Here is a 22,443-nt window from a genome sequence, read left to right as displayed (position 1 = left end):
TACAAAACCTTTTGAACCAGAAAAAGTCTAACCTATTGTTTATACAAGATAACTAACAATCAACCCACACGGATATGAGAGTATTCAAATTGCGACAGTCTGGTCGTTTGCATAATGAGTCAAGCTCACTGGAACCGGACCGTCTCCAAAAGCTGCTCCCCCTCCCAAGCTGAATGTCTGGGCACTTCCTGAGACCTGCCGAGAGACAGCCAATCACCTGAGCCTGACGGGGTCAGAGGCGGGATTTAAGAAGGCCATTCCTAGATTTCAAAATGGGAGAAGCCCAGGGCCCACAGCTGAATGAGGGGCAGGGTAAATGAGGCACGGCCTCAAGCACCACCGCCGACCTGTTCTCCAGTTGGGTCTCGAAGCCTTGTTGCTATAGCGACTGTGTCGCTTTTATTTCGGAGGGCAGGGCGCTGTAACCCCAGGGTGAAAGTGAATATTCACAAACTTAATTAGCCAAATGAATCAGGTGACAGAAGTGATGCCTCAGTGTCTTTCCATCCCACGAACGCTCCCTCTCTCTAAGAGGTTTAATTGAATTACCTACTGATTTCATTAGACAGGAGCACGGCCCGAGCGTGTCCTCTGGGCAGACTGCTGTCACTGCGTAGACTTTCCGGTACCGCCTCCTGAGGAGAATTCAGCAGAAGAAACCACAGCTTTCCGATTCCCATCTGCTCCCATGGTTCCCCTGCGGATTCCCGGTTGGGGACATGGTTTTCCACGCGGCGTGGTGTAAGGAACACACGTGCTCGCTGTCCAGAGCGGCCGGCTCTGCATGGCGCTCCGTGTGACACCATGCATCGGGCTTCGAAGCCGTTAGCCGGTCGGACATTTTCACCCGAAAAGCAAGAGGCGGAGAGCAGAGAAGGGCGGCCTCCCGCTTCCCTGCTGAAGAGTGGCCGCCAGGCAAAGCCAAGTCACGTGCCGGGAACACAGCGAGAAAGGGATTTCAAAGACCATCTGCCATGATAAATATATCTCCCTCTGCCTCAGCTCGACCAATGAGGATAACTCCTGAAATAAAGGAATACTGATAAAAAGACAATAGACCAAAAGCTCGTACCCTTGAGATAACGAACAGGACACATTACATGATCTTAGGCTAGTTGTTCCAATATCAATTAAGTGATAAAACAGTCTTGAAACCGTAGTCTTAGATTCTAAGAATACAAATCATTGGGACCTGATGTGACTGTTATTTCACTCCCAATAAACCGCTTCCCGCCATCTAATTGGTTACTGTCTTTTTCTAAGAAGTCTTCATGAAGACACGGTCCCAGAAGCTGGCGTAGGAGCTATCGCTCAATGTCGTCATGATTTAAGGGAGTTATAAAGGGAAAAAAGAGAGTGACTAAATCCTCACTTTGCTGTCCACTTCAGGATTGGAGAAAACCAGCCGGCGCCCTTACGGCGTACAGAGGGTCTTTCCTGGGTGTCTGGCACTCAAGGCGGCCATGACTAATGAGCTCTAGAGTCTTACCCAGGATTAGCACTACGGATAGGCCTAGCTAATGCTAACGGATCTGCTCTCTGCAGCCATGCGGGTAAGTAGCGCGCATGTACCCCCGTGGCCACGCATTTGAAGAAAATGCGAATCCTTGGCAGCGATGTGACACATTTCAACTGCTGAAGGAAACATGACTGCCGCCCATAATTTGCATGATTTTTGTGGGGAAAAAAGCACATACTCTGAGACCTTAACTTTTTATCATGCCTTTAGTGACAACAGATGTCCTCAGGGTAATTGGGAGACTAGGGAGTGTGTACGTGTGCTTCGTTGATGGTGAATTTTGGTGATTTAGGGCACACTTGCTGATTACGATAAATGCCCGAAAAAAAATTTCAATTACAATAATCACAGGCAGAAGCTACACAAAGGACTTCCTGAGGCTACAGTAAAGGATAAACCTCACAAGCAAGAGTAAGTCTTAGGATCGAATCAATTAAACAGAAACTTGTTTGAGTATAACATTGTCATTTAAGCCTTCGGCGTGTTGATGTTGTGAAGTGTCAGGCCATCCGATATCTCCGCCAGAAGTATCTGCGTTGGGTTTAACGGCACCACGCAGAATAGGGGTCTCGCAGAGCCTGGCGGCCACCTCAGCAAAATGCCGATTATCTCCTACCACAAACCCAGCAGCCCCCAACCAGCACGACGTCCAGATGCCGAGGACTCTCATTTCCCACGGCGCACTCCCTCGCCTCGATTCAGCACTTACCGCGCGGAAAGCGATCCGTCTGAGATCCATGGACCCGAAGAGAATTCGGGAGGTTCACCCACCAGTTCCAGTAACCATAACAGGAAGTGGAGGAGGTGGGGTGGAACATGGACACAGGTGACACCTCTGAGGTGATCATTATGGAGAAGAAAGGTGATGAATCGGCAGCTGCGACTCGTTTCATCCCAATGCAAGGCCACTCCTGCCCCCCCAGTGCCTGCTGTTCTCTCCCTGCTCCATCACAGACAGCAAGCAGACAGAGAATTCTTCAGATCCCTCCCACGCACATTGCCGTGGACTTGTCACTTTCTCCCGCTCGTGGAGAACATCAACATTGTTATTAATCAATCCAAGTTCAGAAGAGAATCGGTCTGCAAATGAGGCTGGGGGGGTGGGGGAGGGTGGTCGGGATTTGGGGAGCTTAGCAACCACGCACAACTCTGGAGAGGGGAATACAGAAGAGCTGCATCTTTTAACCTCACAAAATGGATGCTGGGCCAACCAGGAGATCGAGCCAATGGGAGTGTGCGATTTCTGCGGGCTCGCCGGAGGCAGCTCACTGAGTAAGTCAAATATTTATCCACATAGATCTACCATCACCCCCACCCCCCCTGCCATTGACATGCTGTCTGTATCTTATTACGGCTTCCTGACCGACCCCTGCAGGTCGTCAGCAGATAAAGGCAATGTGCCAGGCAAATGTAATCAATCACAGAGCCACAGAAAGCCCAAAGCAAACAATTATGAAACATTGATTCTATATTTCTATCTTTACAACAAATACTAATGGCTCAAGTATAATAGCCTTCTGTACAAAAGTGTTTCAATCATCTCAGTAAAGATTTCAGGAAAAACTCAGGCTTCTAGTATATTTAATCTGGACTCAGGCTACATCAACAGAGTAGGGATGTAACATGTGTCAGTAGCAAAGCACTTCTTTCGAAATGCATATTGGGTTCGGCAGAAAAAAAGAGGTTCGCTGCAAAAAGAATGAACTTTGCTCTGAATGGCTGCCTCTGATTCTTCACAGCACGGAATCACATTTTCAGAAACAATGAACAAATACATTAGGAATTATCAAGCAGCTTTATTTAATCTGATGTTTTTTGCATGGTTGGTAGAAAGTTAATTTCATTAAGTCAAGCCCCGTACCCAAACTTAAAATCAGTAAAAAGAAAAGTGTTTTTTTGCAGCAAATACCTGATTCAAAAAGAGTAATATCCATACGCATCACATGGCTTTGGACTTAACTGATGGTTTGGAAAGATGAGCTGATAAATCGCTGCAGAGTGACTAACAGATGCTGAGATGATGTTCTTCGAAATGGGCTTTGTGTGCTTTGATTTTCTACATGGACCCACTTAAAGCCTGCTTACGATGTTATTTCATGGCAAATTACTCATTCGCTGGAGGCAGCCTCTGAAAGGCTTGAAGAAACCAGAATGTTCATATGAGGTTTTGTGTTGTCTGGTAACTCTAATGCACCCATGTTGGTGGTTGATATCCTGCAGGCGGCAATTTGGGTGTTCCAACCTACCCTGCCTTTGTTCCCGATTTTCAGTACAAAATCTCAGGAAACCAGCTCAGAGGCGGCTGGCTGGTGCACTTAAAGTTACACTTCTAGTAACTTCTAAACATCGTAGGTATTTGGTTCCCACACTGGAGCCATTAAGGCCACATCGAAGACTCAACTTCGAGCTGAATCTTGCCCGAGGTGACCTTATTATGCACACGACATGTGCCAAACTTTGCCTCTGATGTCACTGATGTGCTCAGCTAGATGTGGACACTCACATAAATAAGGGTATGAAACAGGACACCTTGGTCACTACTAACTGCTCATCTGGAAACAAAACAAGCCGGCATGCATGCAGAATTTCTCCTTCACTAACTGGCAAGATATGATGCAACATATGTCTAAAGCATGAAAAATATGACAAAACCAAATGACTCTGGTCGGAAGTCCGTGCTGAAGCGCTTCATGGCTTCAAGTAATGCAACAGTTCAACACGAGCAAAATGGAAACAATTCTCAGTAAATATATGGCAGCTGGTTTTTTTGTGAGGGTATTTGCAAATATTTTGGTTACTGTATGGTAATGTATTCCTTTTAATAGCTTGGAAATAAATGGCTGTATGCTTTTCATATTTAAATAGATTTGCAGCTTCCATAGTGAAAAGATAAAATGGAAATAGTATGTGAGCAGAATAAATACTAAACATTATCAGGCTCACGGACCGGTAGCATCTCAATAAGTAACATTTCTGGGCAGATCGAAATTAGAACAATAGATGGCCTTTCTTTTTTAAATATATATATATACAATTTGGGAAGTGTTCCGGAATCAGCACCCTAAAACTGCACCGTATGTAGTGTTTGATGACTCAGATACCTGTAGGTCATAGGCTTAAATCTCATAAATGCAGCACTCTACCTCCAGCACAGTTCTTGACATAATGGCTGCCGTTAGATGTTCATCTGCAGAAATGAGGGACATGGAAAGGCGACTAAACATTAGTTCATCACCGTGACGCTTATCCAGCACTGAAGCTACGCCGCAGCTCGGTCAATTCGGTCCAGATCAAGTTATCCGCATGTCATCTCATATCTTCACAATGACACACTTTCACTTTTCCGGTTCATTTCAAATCTCGTAAGCGAATCGGCCTCGTTTGAAAGCCAGTGGTGAACTGCAACGTAGCCCTCTAATCACACACTGATATTAAATCTGAACATTCGCACCTTGGCCAAAGACATAATGAGATTACTCCAGGTGGGTGAACGGTTAGTCAGAAAGCCAAAATGACAACAACAACATCCCCCTTTTTGTCGGGTATAAAGGGAATCGTAGTTCCAACCTCTTTCTTCCAGAGTGCAGGAATGTGGGGCTATTTAAGCAAATTAGTCCCCCATCGCCGACATAACCAGTGCGAACAAAACAATTTCCCACTTGACGCTGTGTTGGCTTGTCGAGGCTGGTTGCATAAATGAGGGTCGACAGCGGCGACGTGCTAATTGCCACTCGCGCCCGCTCCCGTTGCTAGGCGACCGCGGCCGTCTCTTGGCCGTCGCTGCCTCGTCGTGCGCGCTGGGCGGTCCCTCCCTGCGGCGTCCGTCCTGGCCGAGAAAACAAGATGGAGCTCCTAGGGACAGGCGACTGCCTTCGGCTCGCTCTGGCAGCCCTGCGGACTCCATCTTGCAGGAGCATTCGGAGACCTATCCTCAGCCCATCACTGCTGTGTTTGCATCAGGGGGCGGGATTTTAAGGATGATGGCAAGAATGAAAATTGTCCCAGAGCCATTTACACAAGAGATAACGTGACCTGTGAAGATATTCTTCTGCTTCACTGTGTAATTGGTCAAATCATACCTCTGGCAGAAACACGAGCAGCATGGAATCCTAAGAGACCATTAATCAGAATAGCCTCTTTATAAATTTATAGCGTTGGCTGTTCAGGTTTGCATCTAACCCTCATTTTTGCCGATACCGATCGACTTCCTTCGTTACGCTGTTAATGATCATTCGAGGAATCTAATCCAAACACACGAAGAAGCTGACGGTACATGCAATATGGATTGGCATGCTTTAAACCAGAATTTCCCAATCTGGGCCTTGGGGTGCTGCAGATGGTCCACGTTTTTGCTCCCTCTCGGGTCCCAGTAGGGAGCAAAAATGTGGAGTGTCTGGCAGGAAGCTGGGAGGGATGAAAAACGTGGACCGCCTGTGGGTCCCCGAGGACTAGATTGGGAAGAGGTTAGTCAACCTAGCACTGTCACCTTTCCGACTAGTCATTTTTCAACATTTCTGTCCTGCTGGAGTTGCCCTGGTCAACAGATACACTGAAGTGGTGTGGAAACATCTGAAAGCGAGTTCAGCTGCAATGTGGCAGCCGCACGAGCTCACAGAAAAGGACTTGATCACCCAATATCAATACCCGACCTGAATGACAGCAAATCCCACCAGCAATGTTCCAACATCTAGTGGAAAGCCTTCCCAGAAGAGTACAGGTGACTATAGGAACTAAGGGTTAGCCAACTTCATATTAATACCCTTTGATTCAGAGAGAGACACTGGTAAGACTGGTGTCCCAACACTTTTGTCCATATAGTGTATGTTCATCCAGGTAGAATGGAAGAGGTCCGAGAGCCGAGATGCGGAGGGACTTGGGCGCCGGCCGAGAGCAACTAATGGTCTGCACCTAAGCCCGTCTGGCTGCGTGACTTTTGCCAGAGCGAGGCGTGTGTCATGCATTCGGACCAGAGTGCAGCAAACTGGGGCCCATTAGGGGCCCGTGGTCCCTCAGGAGAAGCTGGCTAATTAGGGACTGACTCACAGCAGGTGACATATAGTGAAGATAATAATTTAATTACAGAAGTCTTCAGTGACAACAAACACGAAGCGGTAGAACCCCTGAGACCCGAGACGCACAGTCTCAGTCTCCCACCCGTTTGAGAGAGAAACCAAATTCCTGCTGATCTCCACAGAAGCTCATCCTTACTCTGCATCTACTAAAATGGTCCCAAGTGAATGGCGCTCCAGAGCTGGGCCAGAACTGAATAATTTCCATGCCCGTGACGCTCGATCTCTGCCTTTCCGCAGCAGCAGCAATATTCTGTGGGGCTGGTGGGAGCCAGGCACATACATGGAGTCCAAAATACCGCTAACGAAAAGTACAGGCCCGCATGCCAGGACACATACTTTGGGTCACGCTACCCCTCCAGCCTGGTGGTAACGGAAAATGCCCAATAATAAATGTTCCACCAGGTCCCACCGAGTTGAAAAGGAAGGAAAAAAACCTGGCAAGTTGTCATGTGCAGAAGCCGACGACTCGAACCCGAGTACAGTGGCCTCATTCTGCTTGTGTCTGGCGGAGGGGGGGTCCCTCCTCTCCAACTGCTCGTTAGGCAGTTTCCATTCAACACATTTCACTTGCCATCAAGACTTCTCAGATAGGCGATGGCGGTGCTGCTGTGCAGAGGGATCTCCATCGATTTCCAAGCAAGTTCTCAATGCCGCTGATATTTATTTCTTATACAGATACTCTTCAGGAGACAAATCACTATTCAGTTGTGAAGTTTCCACATTCGTGCCTTTTTATACAGCTTGGTTTTCACTGCAGTGGTTCGTTATCCCATGGGCTCACTGAAGCGGATCATCTCAGGATCCTTACTGGGTTCTTATTGAAGTGGATCATCTCAAGCTAATCACTGGGTTCTCAAAGACGCGGATCTTCTCAGGTTCCTTACTGGGCCCTCAATGAAGTAGATCATCTCAGGTTCTTTAATGGGTTCTCGCTAAAGTGGACCATCTCTGGTTCCTCACTGGCTTCTCTTTGAAGTAGCAGAGGCCAAGTACTCATGTGTACAGCAGAATCCTCCTCCCGCATTTAAACAGATTTTTGGTTAAAAGTCCACTACACACCCAATGTTGATCTGGACCTGTAGGCCTCATTTCCTGCGTCTTCTCTAGCTTGCATCAGACACCTTTTATATACTTTTTGAAGAAAAAAGCGGTACAGGCTACAACATCCAGTCGCTTAAAGAGCATACAAGTTATGGTATGAACACAGACGATCCATATTCTTGCTGCCTAATGCCTCATATCATCTCAGCAAATGTTACATCATCAAAGATGGATGCCAATAAATGCTTTCATCCCTCCGCTGGCTTGGATGTGTTATCTTCTGGGGGGAGGGGGGTCGGCTTTAAACACCATGTCACTTCTACGCCACGTTCCCCTTATGAGTACGAGGCCCTATAATTATCGTTCTCCGTTCCCCTTTTCCGCCTTCCCTCCTGCGCTGTAATTACCAGAGAAGGGAATTACAAGTTTCGGCTCTCCTACATATTCCGAAGCACATCCCCCCCCCCCCCCATTAGCTTTCACATTTGGAAGCAGAGAAAAGCAGAAGCAAACATGTGTTTTCACAGCTTCTGCCCATTACGCACAAATCTTTGGTCCATGACGACAAATCCCTCCATTCCGAGAACGAGACCGAGTTATTGCTGCCAGGTGTAACTGCGAGCCGTCATACCTTCTGCATTTCAAACGAACTCGCCTCTCAGATAAAAAGATATTCTCACGACAAAGCAGATTTTCAGTACTATTCCCTATGTGCTAATCGATGAGACATCGGTGTAACAGTGTCCTTGAGCGGAAAAAAAAACAACTAAATACATCGTTTCAATAGTAAAATGTGAAAAAAATCAGTCAATATTGTCACCTAATCTGTCCATCATTAAGTAATCTAAAGGGAAATGTTAGAGAATCCACAGCAGCATCCCAGGTCACCATAAATGAATTAATATAGTGACAGTATTTTCATTCAGGCCTCTTTCCAATCGCGTGTCATATATTCCGCGTCGTACGATTTCTTACTCTCCCAATAACCATCATCATTAAGCATGATAAAACAGAACGTCGACGGTTTTATCAAGCATGGGGGGAAGGGAGGCACGCCGGCACACCTGAGAGTGTAAGATACGGCCAGCAAATCGATTTCCTTGGGCCTGAAGCTTCCCCCCCGCGGTCGATCAATCGGAAGAGCGCTGTGGCTGATGCAGACGGCCCGCCCAGCGTCATACCGCCGAGGTTTCTCCAGGAGGAGGTAACCAGTGACAAAAAAGACCTCAGACAGCAGCCAAGCGCCTTGGTACATTATAAGCAGCGTTAAAATATTTAATATTCCCTTTTGTATTTTGTGCTACCTTTTTTCAGCATCAGCAGCCTTCTAGAGACGCCAAGGTCTGCGGCAATGCAAGAGAAAGATCCCGCCTTCTCTCTGAAGATGATGGATCGCTTTGAAGACAAACCCCAGGTAGACAAAGATTGTGCCCCCCTCCCCCATCCCGTCCAGCTGCCTAAGTCCCACTTCTGGGCCAGCCGCCTCCACTCCATCCAGCTGACAAGTCTAGTCACATCAGAACCCAGACTTCTTGCTCGTCGCTGTCTGGCCAGGCGGACAGTGGCGGGGCAGGAGGGGAGGGGTGTACTGGATGTGCAGGCGAGGAGCCCCCGTGGGGTCTAGGGGGAAGAGACCACCATTACGGCCCTTCGGAGCCCTGATTGCACAGAGCCGCTCCCTCACTCAGCGCCGTCCAATCATCTGCAGGACGGCGTCCTGTCACCCGGCTTCAGGTCCGCACAGATACCAGGGATCTCATCCACGGCCCCAGCCACCTGCATCCATCGCCTCAATGAAAACAGACAGAACTGGGACTCTTTCGCGAAGGTGGCAGAGGCCCAGAAATAGAAAGACTCTGCTGAAGTTTCCGAAAAGCCACCCGCTTCTGTTGGGAAAGGAAGCCGAAGATGCAAACTCTCCCTCCTCTCTTCTGTGTTCTATAAGTGTCCTGACATCAAAACCACACCTTACCCTCTGATTAAACGTGCACGTTTCTGTGCTACCACTAGTCATTACTGCAACCTAACCTACAGAGCGACCATGCCCGAGATGACTAAGTTTCCGTATGTGGTTCCAACTGGAACTCTGTCTCATTTTGTTCTAAGTCTTATCATAGATATCGAGTTATAATGAACCATGAATTAAACTGAGTGAATATTTAAGATACAATGCAAGATAATTTTGACCGGCTATTAGGCTCCTCCCCTGTATGACATATGGACCCTTGGATGGTTTTTAGCAAGCTCGGCCTATCACATCTGAACTTTTCTTTGATCAGCCAATCAGCTTACACCAACACCAAGCTGCAAGGCAGTCAAGTGGCATCGTTCCTGTGAAACATCCAGCCATATTAAATCACTGTAAGTCGTGCCTAATAAGCGTCAGCCGAACACTTAAATCACTTTCTTACTTAATGAGATTCACCATCCCGCTTTGCACTGCTAGTGAGTCCCACGAGGGGTATTTATGGAGCACCGGTGAGGATCCAGCCTCCCCGCTGCTCTCAGATGACACAGTGCATACATGAGCTACATGCAAATTCACAGAAGCACATGAGCGCCGCGTTTCCATCAGGCAATGTGACAAACGCAGGCACGTTTTAATTATGTAGTAGTAGTAATAATATTAATAATAATGGCACCATCAGTGAACCCGCAGTGCGTGAGCTGCAGATATATACTGTAGCACGTCTGCACCTACGTTGTGCCCCTGAACCGTATTACCATACGCCCACTAAAGACAGCAGGCAGCCACTGGAAATCGCGCTGAAATCCAGCGTAAAACAGTGCTGGAGCGCGGCGCCCCATAAGATACGTGCGCTTCCACCGAATGCGGTACCCAGCTCGGGAGGTGCCAGCAGCCATTTTCGACCCTGGTTTCTTCTACGCTATGCATGATAAGGATAAAACGACGATTGATTTGCCCTTAAAAGGAGAATATGAAAACCACCCCCACAAATAAATAAATAAATAATGCATATGGATGCGCAATATTGGTATCTAACGAAGGATGTTTATTTCCCCTTATTCAGTGGCAAAAGGAAATAACCTATGAATACCGGAGCCGAAAACGATCCTATTAGGTATCTTCCGCATTTTACAACGCGCTCCATCCTGACGGAGCCTTAATGCGCATCTTCCTAACGCCGATCTAACCCGGACCCTCAAAACGGAAGATGACATAACATTACAGCAATAGCATCATCCACCTATAAGCAACGATTTCCAATCCTATCCTCTTTGCTCTCAGTCACAGAGATACATTAGACTACGGCATGGCTGTCAGTTAGGAAGCCTGCGGGTGGCTGTGGGAAGCTGCGAGTATTCCTGTTTGATTATTTATTTTTTTTTTGGAGGGGGGGGGTATCGGTTTTACTTTTACGGGGGGGGTCTATCTTTGCGGTGATAAGGACACGTACTATGCATGCGTCTAAATTCGAAGTACATGAATATATAAGTTGCGTGGAATCAGCGTCCTTAATTACAGCTGTGAAAATGCATCATTCACGCCTATAACCCGTTATCTTAGTGGCTCGTAAATTGCACAAGTCACTTTGTAAGTGTGTATGGGGGGGATCAATCGTCCATCCACACCCTACCGCTAATGCGCATGTGCCCCTATGAGACAAAGGACTCGAACAATTACTTAACGTGATTCATTCATTCCCCAGACATAACAGTGGTACGCTAAAGCGTGCCATATGAAGACGTATTTGCATCCGGCTGCGTTGACATTTACAATAATTCCAATCCACGCCACTGCGTACAGCTTGTTACTATTTTAATGGTGATAACAACCACAGCCGTGGAGCATCCTCAGATTCCTGTCATAAAATCAAGATGGACTATTTTCCTGCTCCTCCGGCGGCTCGTTAGACGCATGCATTATTAACTTAAATACTAAGGGCGGCTCGTGTGTATTTCTACAATAAAAAGCAAAATATTAAAAGCCAGCATAACGATTTTTATATTAAAAGAAAGGATAGTAAAATAAAAAAGAGAAAGAAAAAACTGGTCAACGAGCCAGATGTCACACCCCCAAATAGACACAAAGGGGTGGGGTGCTGTTAAAAAAAAATGTTTTTATAATTAAGAATTCATCTTTATATGTGTGGGGTCTTTAGATAAACAAAGGAAAATTCATCGTGGAAAAACACATTTCCCGCAATTCATTTAGTTATCAAACTAGACAACTTTTTAATATCTGAGCTGCTGAATATCAGGTCCCGCTTTACAGATAAATGTCTTAATTACGTGTTCAAGTTTCACGTATTATAAGTATCGGCACCGACGAAGGTGTCGGCATCGAATAAAAGAAATTTTGACTACAGCACAAGTGCAGAGAATAACACGCCCCTTTGTGCGACCATTTTCCTAACTAAAAATCCAACAGAAACGGCTTCACGTTTTTCTTCATTGCAAAACATTTCTAAAGTCTGGCCCATAGTTTCATAAAGGTATCCTACGAGCGGATCATTTCCCATATGCACACCACTTCGCTATCAAATATATCATCCTATTATTCAAAATTGCGCTGGAGTGGGAAATGGAGATGGAAACGCAACTAGAGAAGAATGTAACAGTAAAACAATATATATATATGCGACTTCTGAACAAAACTGAGGATTAAAATGCATGAAGCTGGACATTTAGGTGACTCTTACCGGTGTTTGCGGGGAAGTTGTACAGTGGTCCGCGGCTGGATGTGCTGGGCTTTTTTTTCAGCGGCGGGGTCTGTGCGCTCGGTCGCTGTGCCTTAGCTTAGTGGCGCTCTGCGCGGCTCCGTCTGCATCTCGCAAGCGCGCACACTGTAGCTGAGGGGCTGTTTCGAGCGCCGCTCACGGCATTGCTGACCTAGGAGGGCGCTGTTGTGCCGGCCGAGCTTGCTACGGTCCCACTGTGGCACCAGACAAATAATTTTTCTTTATCGACATTATGCCGCCCCCCCTCCCACCATTAAGGGTTGATTCGAAATACAAACTAGTCTTTTCATCACTAGACCTGAACGACAAATATTAGACCGTGTCATGTGAGAGGGTTTCCACGTCAGGGAAATAAAAATTTATCCTCTGAAGTCATAATTTCATAACCCAGTTATCATTTAGGTCAAGACCATATTTATAACATTTAACGAGACGATACAAAGAAGAGTGTAGAATCTCTGGGACCGTAGATCTAGAACGGGTTATAATACATCTTTCTGAAGTCTGGATTGAAATACTTATGTAATGATACCTTATTTTAACCTGCGTAATATAAACATGACACTCACATGACATCGGTGTCTGTTTATTATATGGAGATATGATATGGAGGTATGTCAGTGGTGCGTATGTGAATGTATGAGTGCATCATGTAGCGTGGTTTTCAAAAAAGTTGTGGATACAACTATAGCTTAGTGTCTTTGCTGGTGATGTCGCTGAAAAGTTCAGACTGCAATTTGCAGATCTGTAAATTGTCACCAGTTAGAGCTCTGGCTGAATCCCAGGAGGATGGATCGAATCGAAGCCTTTACGTAAACATCTTTGATAAGTGCAAAAAAATGCTCTGGATGTGTTGTGAAGACAGTTCTCTATATGATGGCACCTTATAGAGAAATTCACACTCATGTAGCACAGAGCAAAGGAAAGCTGACAGTCGGAGCAAAGATAGTTTGCACATATACCTGCGTCTGTTTGTGAATTTGTCAGAGACAGTGTGTAATTACAGGAAAGCCAATGGGCCAGTTCCAGGGCAGATTAATCTGGGCTGATTGGTGCTGATGCATGGCTTTGCTACAGCAGGAAGCAGTGACAGTGACTTGTCATCCACTGCAGGAGTCAGGAAGACGGGGTCCTGGGGTCAGACACAAGGAGTCAGGAAGACGGTGTTCTGGGGTCAGACACAAGGAGTCAGGAAGACGGTGTCCTGGGGTCAGACACAAGGAGTCAGGAAGACGGTGTCCTGGGGTCAGCCACAAAGAGTCAGGAAGACGGGGTCCTGGGGTCAGACACAAGGAGTCAGGAAGACGGTGTCCTGGGGTCAGACACAAGGAGTCAGGAAGACGGGGTCCTGGGGTCAGACACAAGGAGTCAGGAAGACGGGGTCCTGGGGTCAGCCACAAGGAGTCAGGAAGACGGGGTCTTGGGGTCAGACACAAGGAGTCAGGAAGACGGTGTCCTGGGGTCAGCCACAAAGAGTCAGGAAGACGGGGTCCTGGGGTCAGACACAAGGAGTCAGGAAGACGGTGTCCTGGGGTCAGACACAAGGAGTCAGGAAGACGGGGTCCTGGGGTCAGACACAAGGAGTCAGGAAGACGGGGTCCTGGGGTCAGACACAAGGAGTCAGGAAGACGGGGTCCTGGGGTCAGACACAAGGAGTCAGGAAGACGGTGTCCTGGGGTCAGCCACAAGGAGTCAGGACAGCAGGAACAGGGAACAGCTCTGTCTGTGCTATTTGTATACCTTTATATTTACATGCTGATTTACAGCAGCCGGTTTAAGACGAGAACAGCACAGAAATTGGATTTAACTTAAATTAAATCACCTACATTTTTTGAACTATAATGAACAAACTGGATACAGGAAATAACATTCCACCTTTAACTCAATTTCATATAATCTTCTGACTCACACCCTAAAAAACCTGCAAACTCCAGAAGCCAGTTGTCGATACCTGAAAACCAGTCTGGATGGTGGTTGACAATAGGCCCCGAGTTTGAATTCAACTCGCCAGTGGCCCCTAGTGCTGACATTTGGTAGTGTACACGTGTGGCATTGATTTCTGCACTTTCAACCAGCCTCTCTCCCTCCTCCTCACAAATCCACCCATCCATCCATCCTCTCGCCCATCACTTTCAAACAATTACCCTGGTCAATTCACAAATTAAATAAGTTACACCCTGGTTATATGCCGTAGGCACTAATGCTGAGACCTTCACAGGCAAAGTGAAAGTTATTTAATGGCAATCAGAGTAATCTGATAGTAATGTGAGAGTAACTGCTGCCTTTGCCCCTCCTGGTTGGAGAACTCCTTCAATAAGAGGAGTGCAATAAATCTTCATATGTACCTCACCAAGTCAGTTTCACATGCCTATAGAGTATGTTGGCCCTAAGTAAGTTTTCTCAAAAAGTCATTGCCAGAATAACGGTAATTAACACATTCAAAAGTCCGTATTTTAGATTACACTGATCACTGGATACAGACTGCCACTCCATTCCAGTAGAACGTGAATAAGGAAATACTGTAGACTGCTACACACTTAGGAACAAAGGTTTGTTTAAGTATTGTACAGCAAGGATGGGGGAAGGGAGAGAGAGACAAAAGACACCTACAGTTTCCTTCCATGGCAGTTTTAGGTCACCCATCTACATGTTCAGTAGATCAAACAGCTTCTACAAGACATACCACTTGAGAACTGACTCCAGAAGCACGTGCGGAAAGAAATATGACAGAGTACAATAACCGTGAAGACAGAGCGTGGTCAACACAGAGCAAACCAACAGCCGTATCTTCTAAAGCTGTCTCGCTTCTTCACCACGTCTCAAGTGACAAGCTCCAGGGGAAACTAAAAACATAACATAAGGTCACGCCACGCTTTTTTTGTCACCGTTCCTGCAGCTCTGAAGCAGTAAGAGTATGAACCCGGGGCTGTCAGCTCTCACGCATCTGGCGTGACACTCACACTTTCAGACTCTTACGCTCACGCAAGGAATCTTACGGTAAATCTATGTTATTCCATTATAAATCTAAAATGAGCTAAATCGAAAGCGTTGGGGTAGTTTTCAAACCCTACTACTTATTTACAAAGTAATAAAACGGTTACACACACGTGAATGAGTGCGCAGGCTTGTCTCACATTCAAAATCTCAAGCCAGCTAATTGACCGAAGTTGACAACCCTGTCATGCCCTCTACGGCACCGTGCCATTTCCGCTAACTGCTCGCATTAGCCACTGTCCTCTTTTCAGGATTTTGTTATGCTCATCCACCCACTGCACCCTCCATTCAGTCTCAAAAGAGAGCTCGCGAAAGCAAGATCACAGATGCTCTACTTTCCGATCGCACCCCTCGGAACTCTTTCAGCGCGCAGCGTCAGGCGCTCCACTCCCGCTCCGTTGTGTTGTCTACAGCACAGCAGCCGTTTCCACGTACCCTTAATTGCTGAAAGTAAAAGGAGCGCTGAGTGTTCTCACATACACCATGTATTGCAGGAATACTCCAACCGCTCTTGTTTGTGGTTCAAAAATAGCCTGCCTTTAAGTGTTTTCTGAAAATGCACATATTTATTCTCTCTGTAGTTACTGAGCAAAGGACGGATCCTCAGCACAGCTGTATTCTGAGCACAGCCGTCACTGCTGTCACCCTCACACTAAGATGTATCACACTGTGATGTTGCTATTGATTGTCCCAGGTGATGTCAACACATGTTCGTGTAATTATATCTTTTTGGGGACCGCTCATTCATTTCTGTGGAACAATGCTAATGCTAACTATCACAACTAATTAACCCCGACCCAGCCCTAACCATAACCATAAGTAATCAAACACAATACATACGTTTTTGCATTTTTAGTTTTTTCATTTCAGTCTCGGATTTTTATAAAACAGAGGTTTCCCATATGGGCACCAGGAAACGGGTCCCCATAAGGTAAAAAAAAATCCGGGTATTCATGACGTTGTAGGGATATTTGGTCCCCACAAGGTAAGGTATACCTGGACCACACACACACACACACACACATATCGTTCCATCTCTTTGTTGTGCTATCTTATAACAGGGTAATTCCAAATTGTGATTGGCTACATTGCACCTACATCACCAAAGCTATTTATAAATAAAACACCATTCTTTCTTCTCCCCTGCGCCTCCCACTTGGGGCCATCTGGTCCCGAGATCATGGTCCAGGGAGTTAGGGAGTCATTTTCCATTACCCTTATATTGTCAAACAGGGCCGCCTTTGTAAAATGTAACGTGACATGATCTACAGCTACTAACTTGTGAAAAGGCATCGTATTCAATTTAGCGTGATTGATTAAACATGGTAATCGCTTCCTTCAGATCGAACAGCAAACACTGCCTTGTGTAGGTTTACAATAGTATAACAAATATTCTGATTTACTAATATAAAAACTTTCACCCCAGATGTACCTGCAGTAATTATTAATCTTCGCATTGGACAGTCAGTATTTGTGCTCATTTCATATAACAGCAAAATCATTTCGGCCCCTTTCTTTTGTAGTTAACCCTGCTAAATATTAGCATTTCTAGATTTGTTACAAAGGTTAAATGTTCTGTTATGTCTATTTTGATCTTTAATGGTTTGTCATCAGACATCAGGTAATACCCACTGCAAAGCTAATCTAAATGAATTACACGCACTTGAAATGCTCGAAGACTGTAGCAGCGATCACCCAGGATCTACTCAATATGTCCTCTAGATGGCGCTTGATTCACGCCGTGGAATTTTCCGAGAGTAACCGGTATTGCTGTAATGCGTTACTACCGTATTTAACTGAGTTGGCACCTCCGAAAATAGTTCTATTCAGTTTCTCGCGGGATATTCTGTTTGTCGAAAAGATTTTAAATAATAATGATAATGATAATAATAATAATAATAATAATAATAATAAACGTTTACAAATCCTGTCATTAATACAACAAATGAAATAAAGTGCAAGATATATGAACATCTGATAATGTTTAAAGTTGGCTGGGAGTTTAATTCATATAAAGCTATGCTATAATTATGTTGAACCCGGACTTTTATTAAAAATAAAGCCTGATTTGGTCTTCTTCCTGAAGACAATCTCAATGCAATTCTATGCTTCTTTCTGTTCACACTCTTCTACTCTTGCATGATTGCAAAGGCATACAGGGATGGCACCGTGGTGCAGTGGTTAGCACTGCTGCCTCGCATGAAGGTGTGAGTTCATGTCAGGGTTCTATGTGTGTGGAGTTTGCATGTGCTCCACGTGTCATCATGGGGTTCCCTGTGGGTACTCCGGTTCCCCCCGCAGAACATACGGAGGCTAATTAGAGTTACCAAATTTCATGTGTGAGTCAATTGGCTCCCCATCCAGGGTTGTTCCCTGCTTTGTGTCCATAGGTGCCAGACCCCCCCCCCCCCCCCCACGATCCTGAATAGGACAAGTGGTTACAGAAGATGGATGGATGGATGGTAAATTCCAGCAGAATCGAACATAGGCATGCAGTAGCCTGTCTATATGACGTCCTCTTGTATGGGTTGATTGGTCCCCTGCATTGGTCGTGCTGTCAGTGATGTGGTTTGGCGGGGAGGAATGCTCACACTGGCTACCCGCAGCCTCGCGGGGGTCGCATTGCGCGGGGGAGGTGAATGTTTCGAATTAGTCACATGACTTTTGAAGGCCATTTTCGAGGTCCATTTTTGTGGGCAGTCAGATTGCCGGAACGATTTCTCCATCCTGCGATGCATTGGCTGCATTCCCCCGAAGCTGCACTCCCAGCAGAGTGAGGAATTGCGCCACTGCGTGCGCATGCCTGACATTCCGCGTTTTCTCAACAGGAAATGGCTACGACTTAATTACTCCCCCGTTTAATGTACCCGCACGTCAGGCTGAATCAAGAGCCTCTAACCCAGTGACCCAGCGTGTGTTCTGGGTACTTACATTGTGTATTCCAGGAGTAACACATTTCTGATAGCAAGCCCCATCCCTGCAAAACCTGGGCCTTCTCGAAGCATCCATTCCTGGGTCCTTTTGCAAAGTCATCAGAACATCTTCTGACACTATATTCTTCAAGGGTGACCAGATCTAGTTCTATGCTGAGCATAACGTCCAGGCTTACCACTGTCAAAACAAGCGCAGCCTATTCTCCGCATACAGCTGAATGTCTTCCAGGTGCCCATCTGGTTGAGTGTCTTGGGCTCAGCTCTACAGTTGGGTCTCCCATGAGACTGAAGCCCCTTAACGAAACTGAAGTCGTGCTTCGTTTGGTAGTTGGAAAAGCACAAATACAGGTACACTGGAATGCTTCCTTTAAATTTAATTATGTTCCCACATGTTTTAGGGATCGATGAGAACTTCTGGGAATATGCTATGGATTTCCATCAGAATGGATTGGTCACATCCACATGCATCAGAAGCTACGTATCGGACGCCTTGTGTAAGGCTGGAAATTCTTATTATCAGCAACTTGCGTAACTGCTGCAGACTTGGCTGTGTCTGATTTCGGTTTATTACGATAAGGATCCATTCCCTTCAGATCCCCCCCCCCCCACCCCCACAAGCCAACTCATCGCGATTCCTACTGCAGAAACAGGCCAATCCTCTTTCATACGTCCGTCATAAGCAGCGTATCAGCCTGGATCCCCCTTAATGACGCCCCCTAGAAAGGCTGGATGCTGAACACCTCCGACTTAGCCTTCATCATCGAGCAGCAAAGACAGTTGCGATACCTTGCTTGTAATGTACCATCTGGGGTCATATTTATCTGGTTGTCTTTTAAGCTCTTGAATTTTCCCAGTGACATTTGTTAAATTCCCCGTCAGACCTTCGTCTAATCAGAATAATGAATTTGCTTTCATTTCTGCTAACGAGAGCCTCATTACCGGCAACAGTCATGGGGTCATAGAAAAGGACAATTAAGGATTGGTATCACTGCCACGTTATTGCATCCCTGCTACTCTCCTTCTCCATTTCTGCTTTGTGCGTCACGTACGTTTATTTCCTCCCGTATCTCCGCTCGGTTCAGCGTGCAGCTTCAGAGCCCAAACCCCCCCAGCCTGTCAGCCTCCATGATTTGGCATCTGGCATCAGCTACCTGGACTTGTGGGTGATTCCAGCACAGCACTGCTACCTCTTCACTACCATACCTGCCTCAGCTGGAGCTCGGGTGCCCAGGCAAGCAGACCAAACGAGTCGATTAATTAGTCAATTGGAATGACTCACAATGACAAAAAAAAAAGCCTTAACTCAATGTCCATCAAGAGCACAGGGACAATCTCAGGGTTGTTAACTTCTCAAGGACATCAAAGGACAATCATGCCTTGGTGATGCAGGTTCTTATAAATGTACAGAGTCGTATTATTCACAAACGCAAATAATCGTCTTGCCACACTCATCTTATAAAATGGTTCTATAAATAGCTCTATTGATATCTTATCATGCAGAATCTTCAGTGGAGTTTTGGCCAATAAACAAAGGGATGCATTCTTGGCAAAACATGTGTGATTTTTCTGCAGCTCTAAATTTAGGGAGACCGAATCCTTTTCTTTAGTTCTTCTGTTTGAAGCAGTGAGCGAAGGAAATGTTTCCAGAGGGCGTCGCAAGAAGCGGTGAAGGGAAACGTGCACGTTTGCGGAGCGGAAAGGCCAGCCCATATCCCCCCCCCCCCCCACCTTAGGCTGAAGCCCATAGACATGAGGGAAATTTTTGCTTTCCTCTCACTGTTGGGGGGTTGCGGGAGTGGTATGGCCCGTTGAGGTATACGCAAACTTGAATGGCGTTCCAGCCGATGGAAACGGGATCATACCAAAGTCTCTGGAGAATAGGGGGTGAGAAGGAGGGAGTGAGCTGAGCTGTTCATAGTTCTCTCTTGCAGGCTACACACACACAGGCCAAAGCCAGCACCCCTCACGGCAACCCTATAGCCGTCGGTGTTAATAGCCTCAGACAGCCAGGCCACTTTGGAGCCAGCAAAACTTTTTTTTTAAATGAAAGTAAGAAATGGAACTACCTGATGAACATTTGTCTGTGTGTTTTATGGATGCAGACCAGAGCAGAGACTGGTTGGATCCAGCCCTCACCTCATCAGTTTAACAACAGCATGTAAATGTCAAAGGTGCTTTGTCTTATAATCATTTAATAGCAGTAAGCTGGGCTTTGTGGACTGACTCTGTGTTTAGCGACCTGTAGGGGGCGCCGGAGCAAAATGACTGAATTATCCACAAGTTTTTTTTTTTTGTTTAATTCCATTATACCTTGAATATAATCTCACAGTATGAAAAGCTGCTCTGTTTTTCAGGCATTAATCTTTATCAGTAATACTGACCCAGCGTTCCAGGAAATGTCATTTGTCACGAAAATGTCTGAAGCTATCATCAGTTTATTCCTACTGCTACTGAAAAAGTCACCCGTGATACGTGACATTCGGTAAAAAGCAGTGGACTACAACAAAAGACGTCCATCTTAAGGCATATAATATACTTTTTAAGCATTGTGGCTTGTGTGGTTGCCCAGTCTAATACGTTAAGTCCCTGAAGTCTTTTCTAATGCTGTTTATAGACATATTTGATGCAAATCATTAATTTATTTAAATTAAGGTAATGAAAAGCAGTCACCAAAAATCCTGTGGGTTTTAACACCCTGTAATTTTATTAAAGTCAATTTCCCTTCATAACCCAAGAAGCGGCACTCGACGCAGTCTTCATGATACAGGATGCATGGGAATAACAGTTTCTCTCTTTATCCCACGCTAAACTATGCATTCCCCGCTGAGCAGCTTCAAGGCCATTGTTGTTGAAATGTTTGGTCTTGTGGGGGGGGCGAGGGGTGTATCAGCATGTAGGTTTAAGGTCAGCAGGGTAACATTCACCAGGTAACGTGCCTCGCACCAAAGGGAATCGCACATCTGTGAAAGTCGTGCAAGGAGCCTGGATGTAAACGAGTCTCACCAAGAAGTTAAAGTAAAGGATCATTACAGAAAAGGAACAGTAACAATTAAGTGTGGTCTGCGATATAAGTTACCCTGATGCCCTGAGATACCGACCAGTGACTCCACTTCGTGCCCATTGCTTGCCGAGGCAGGTCACTGGCTCACTGTAACTGCACACCGCACAAGCGATATGGAAAACGGATGGATGCAGCACTACTCACCCTGCTGCAGTATACCATGGGTATTAATGTTTGGAAACAATATGCATGTTTTCTCACCACAATCATTAGTCATCCTCACTCTCGCTGTTCCGCCATAAACTGCTCTCCAAGGACACAGACTTCGAGCCTTAGAGTTTGGTCTTGAACAGCATCGATTTTGTATTTCCAGCAGATTTTCAAGAAGTCAGTTAATGAAAGCAGATTCCTCCCAATGTCCTGCATGCATGCCCGCTGTACCTGTGATTTAGCTTATGGGCTATTAATGCTAATTCTGTGATACAGACTCAGCAGAGAACATTGTTGGCCCTGGTATGTTTACATTCATCCATTCTGGCGGCCCAAGGACACCATTGTCCTGACAGTCATGTAAAAGTAATTATTTTAAAGAACAGCTAACATCTAAATAAATGTAGAACACCCAGATCGTGATTCCTGGGGTTGGAGACAACGGGACAGGTAAATAACGAACCTGGATAAAAAGTCTACGATCAAAACCATAAAACCCGCTCTGGCGGAACACCTTTAATTAGTGTCTAGTCTCTTCTCCTCTTCAGTTCCCTGCGGGGGGGTGGCAAACAGCGCTAACACAGCCTGGGCGACCCCTGCAACTATGATATCAACAGGATGCTTACATCTAAGACCAAAGTATGAATACCAAACATATTTTGCATGTTATTAGTGTGCAAGTAACTTTTATCTTGTACTTTCAGCGAATCCAGAGCAGCAAACGGTTGTCCGACGGTTCAAACAGATTTTCAGGCTGCGTAGAGCTGAAAAAAAAAACTTTTTTAAAATCTTCTTCCAATTCATCCATTACTAATCGAAAAACTCCTAACTGAATCATTAAGAAAGTCGGGAAATGTACTTCTAACAGAAAACGGTACAAATATTTCAATAATTGTTACTCATATAATTAAACACAAACGGGCCTTTTGTCACGATGTCTAAAAAAACCCCAACCCTTTTTTCACCACAT

General features: G+C 45.8%; 1 protein-coding gene across 1 annotated transcript in view; it reads right to left on the bottom strand.

The window, feature by feature from the left end:
- basp1 (brain abundant, membrane attached signal protein 1) overlaps positions 1–12,547 on the bottom strand; it is a 32,424-nt gene extending 19,877 nt beyond the window's left edge. Inside the window, exon 1 of the mRNA XM_049011769.1 lies at positions 12,297–12,547. The gene's annotated coding sequence lies outside the window, so the exon portion shown is untranslated. The remainder of the gene's footprint in view (positions 1–12,296) is intronic.
- Between the last annotated feature and the right edge of the window lie 9,896 nt (positions 12,548–22,443).

Source organism: Brienomyrus brachyistius, chromosome 4 (assembly GCF_023856365.1).
Source record: "Brienomyrus brachyistius isolate T26 chromosome 4, BBRACH_0.4, whole genome shotgun sequence".
NCBI lineage: Eukaryota > Metazoa > Chordata > Actinopteri > Osteoglossiformes > Mormyridae > Brienomyrus > Brienomyrus brachyistius.
The sequence above is the reverse complement of the archived record's forward strand: the minus strand, read 5'-3'. Positions and strand labels throughout refer to the sequence as shown.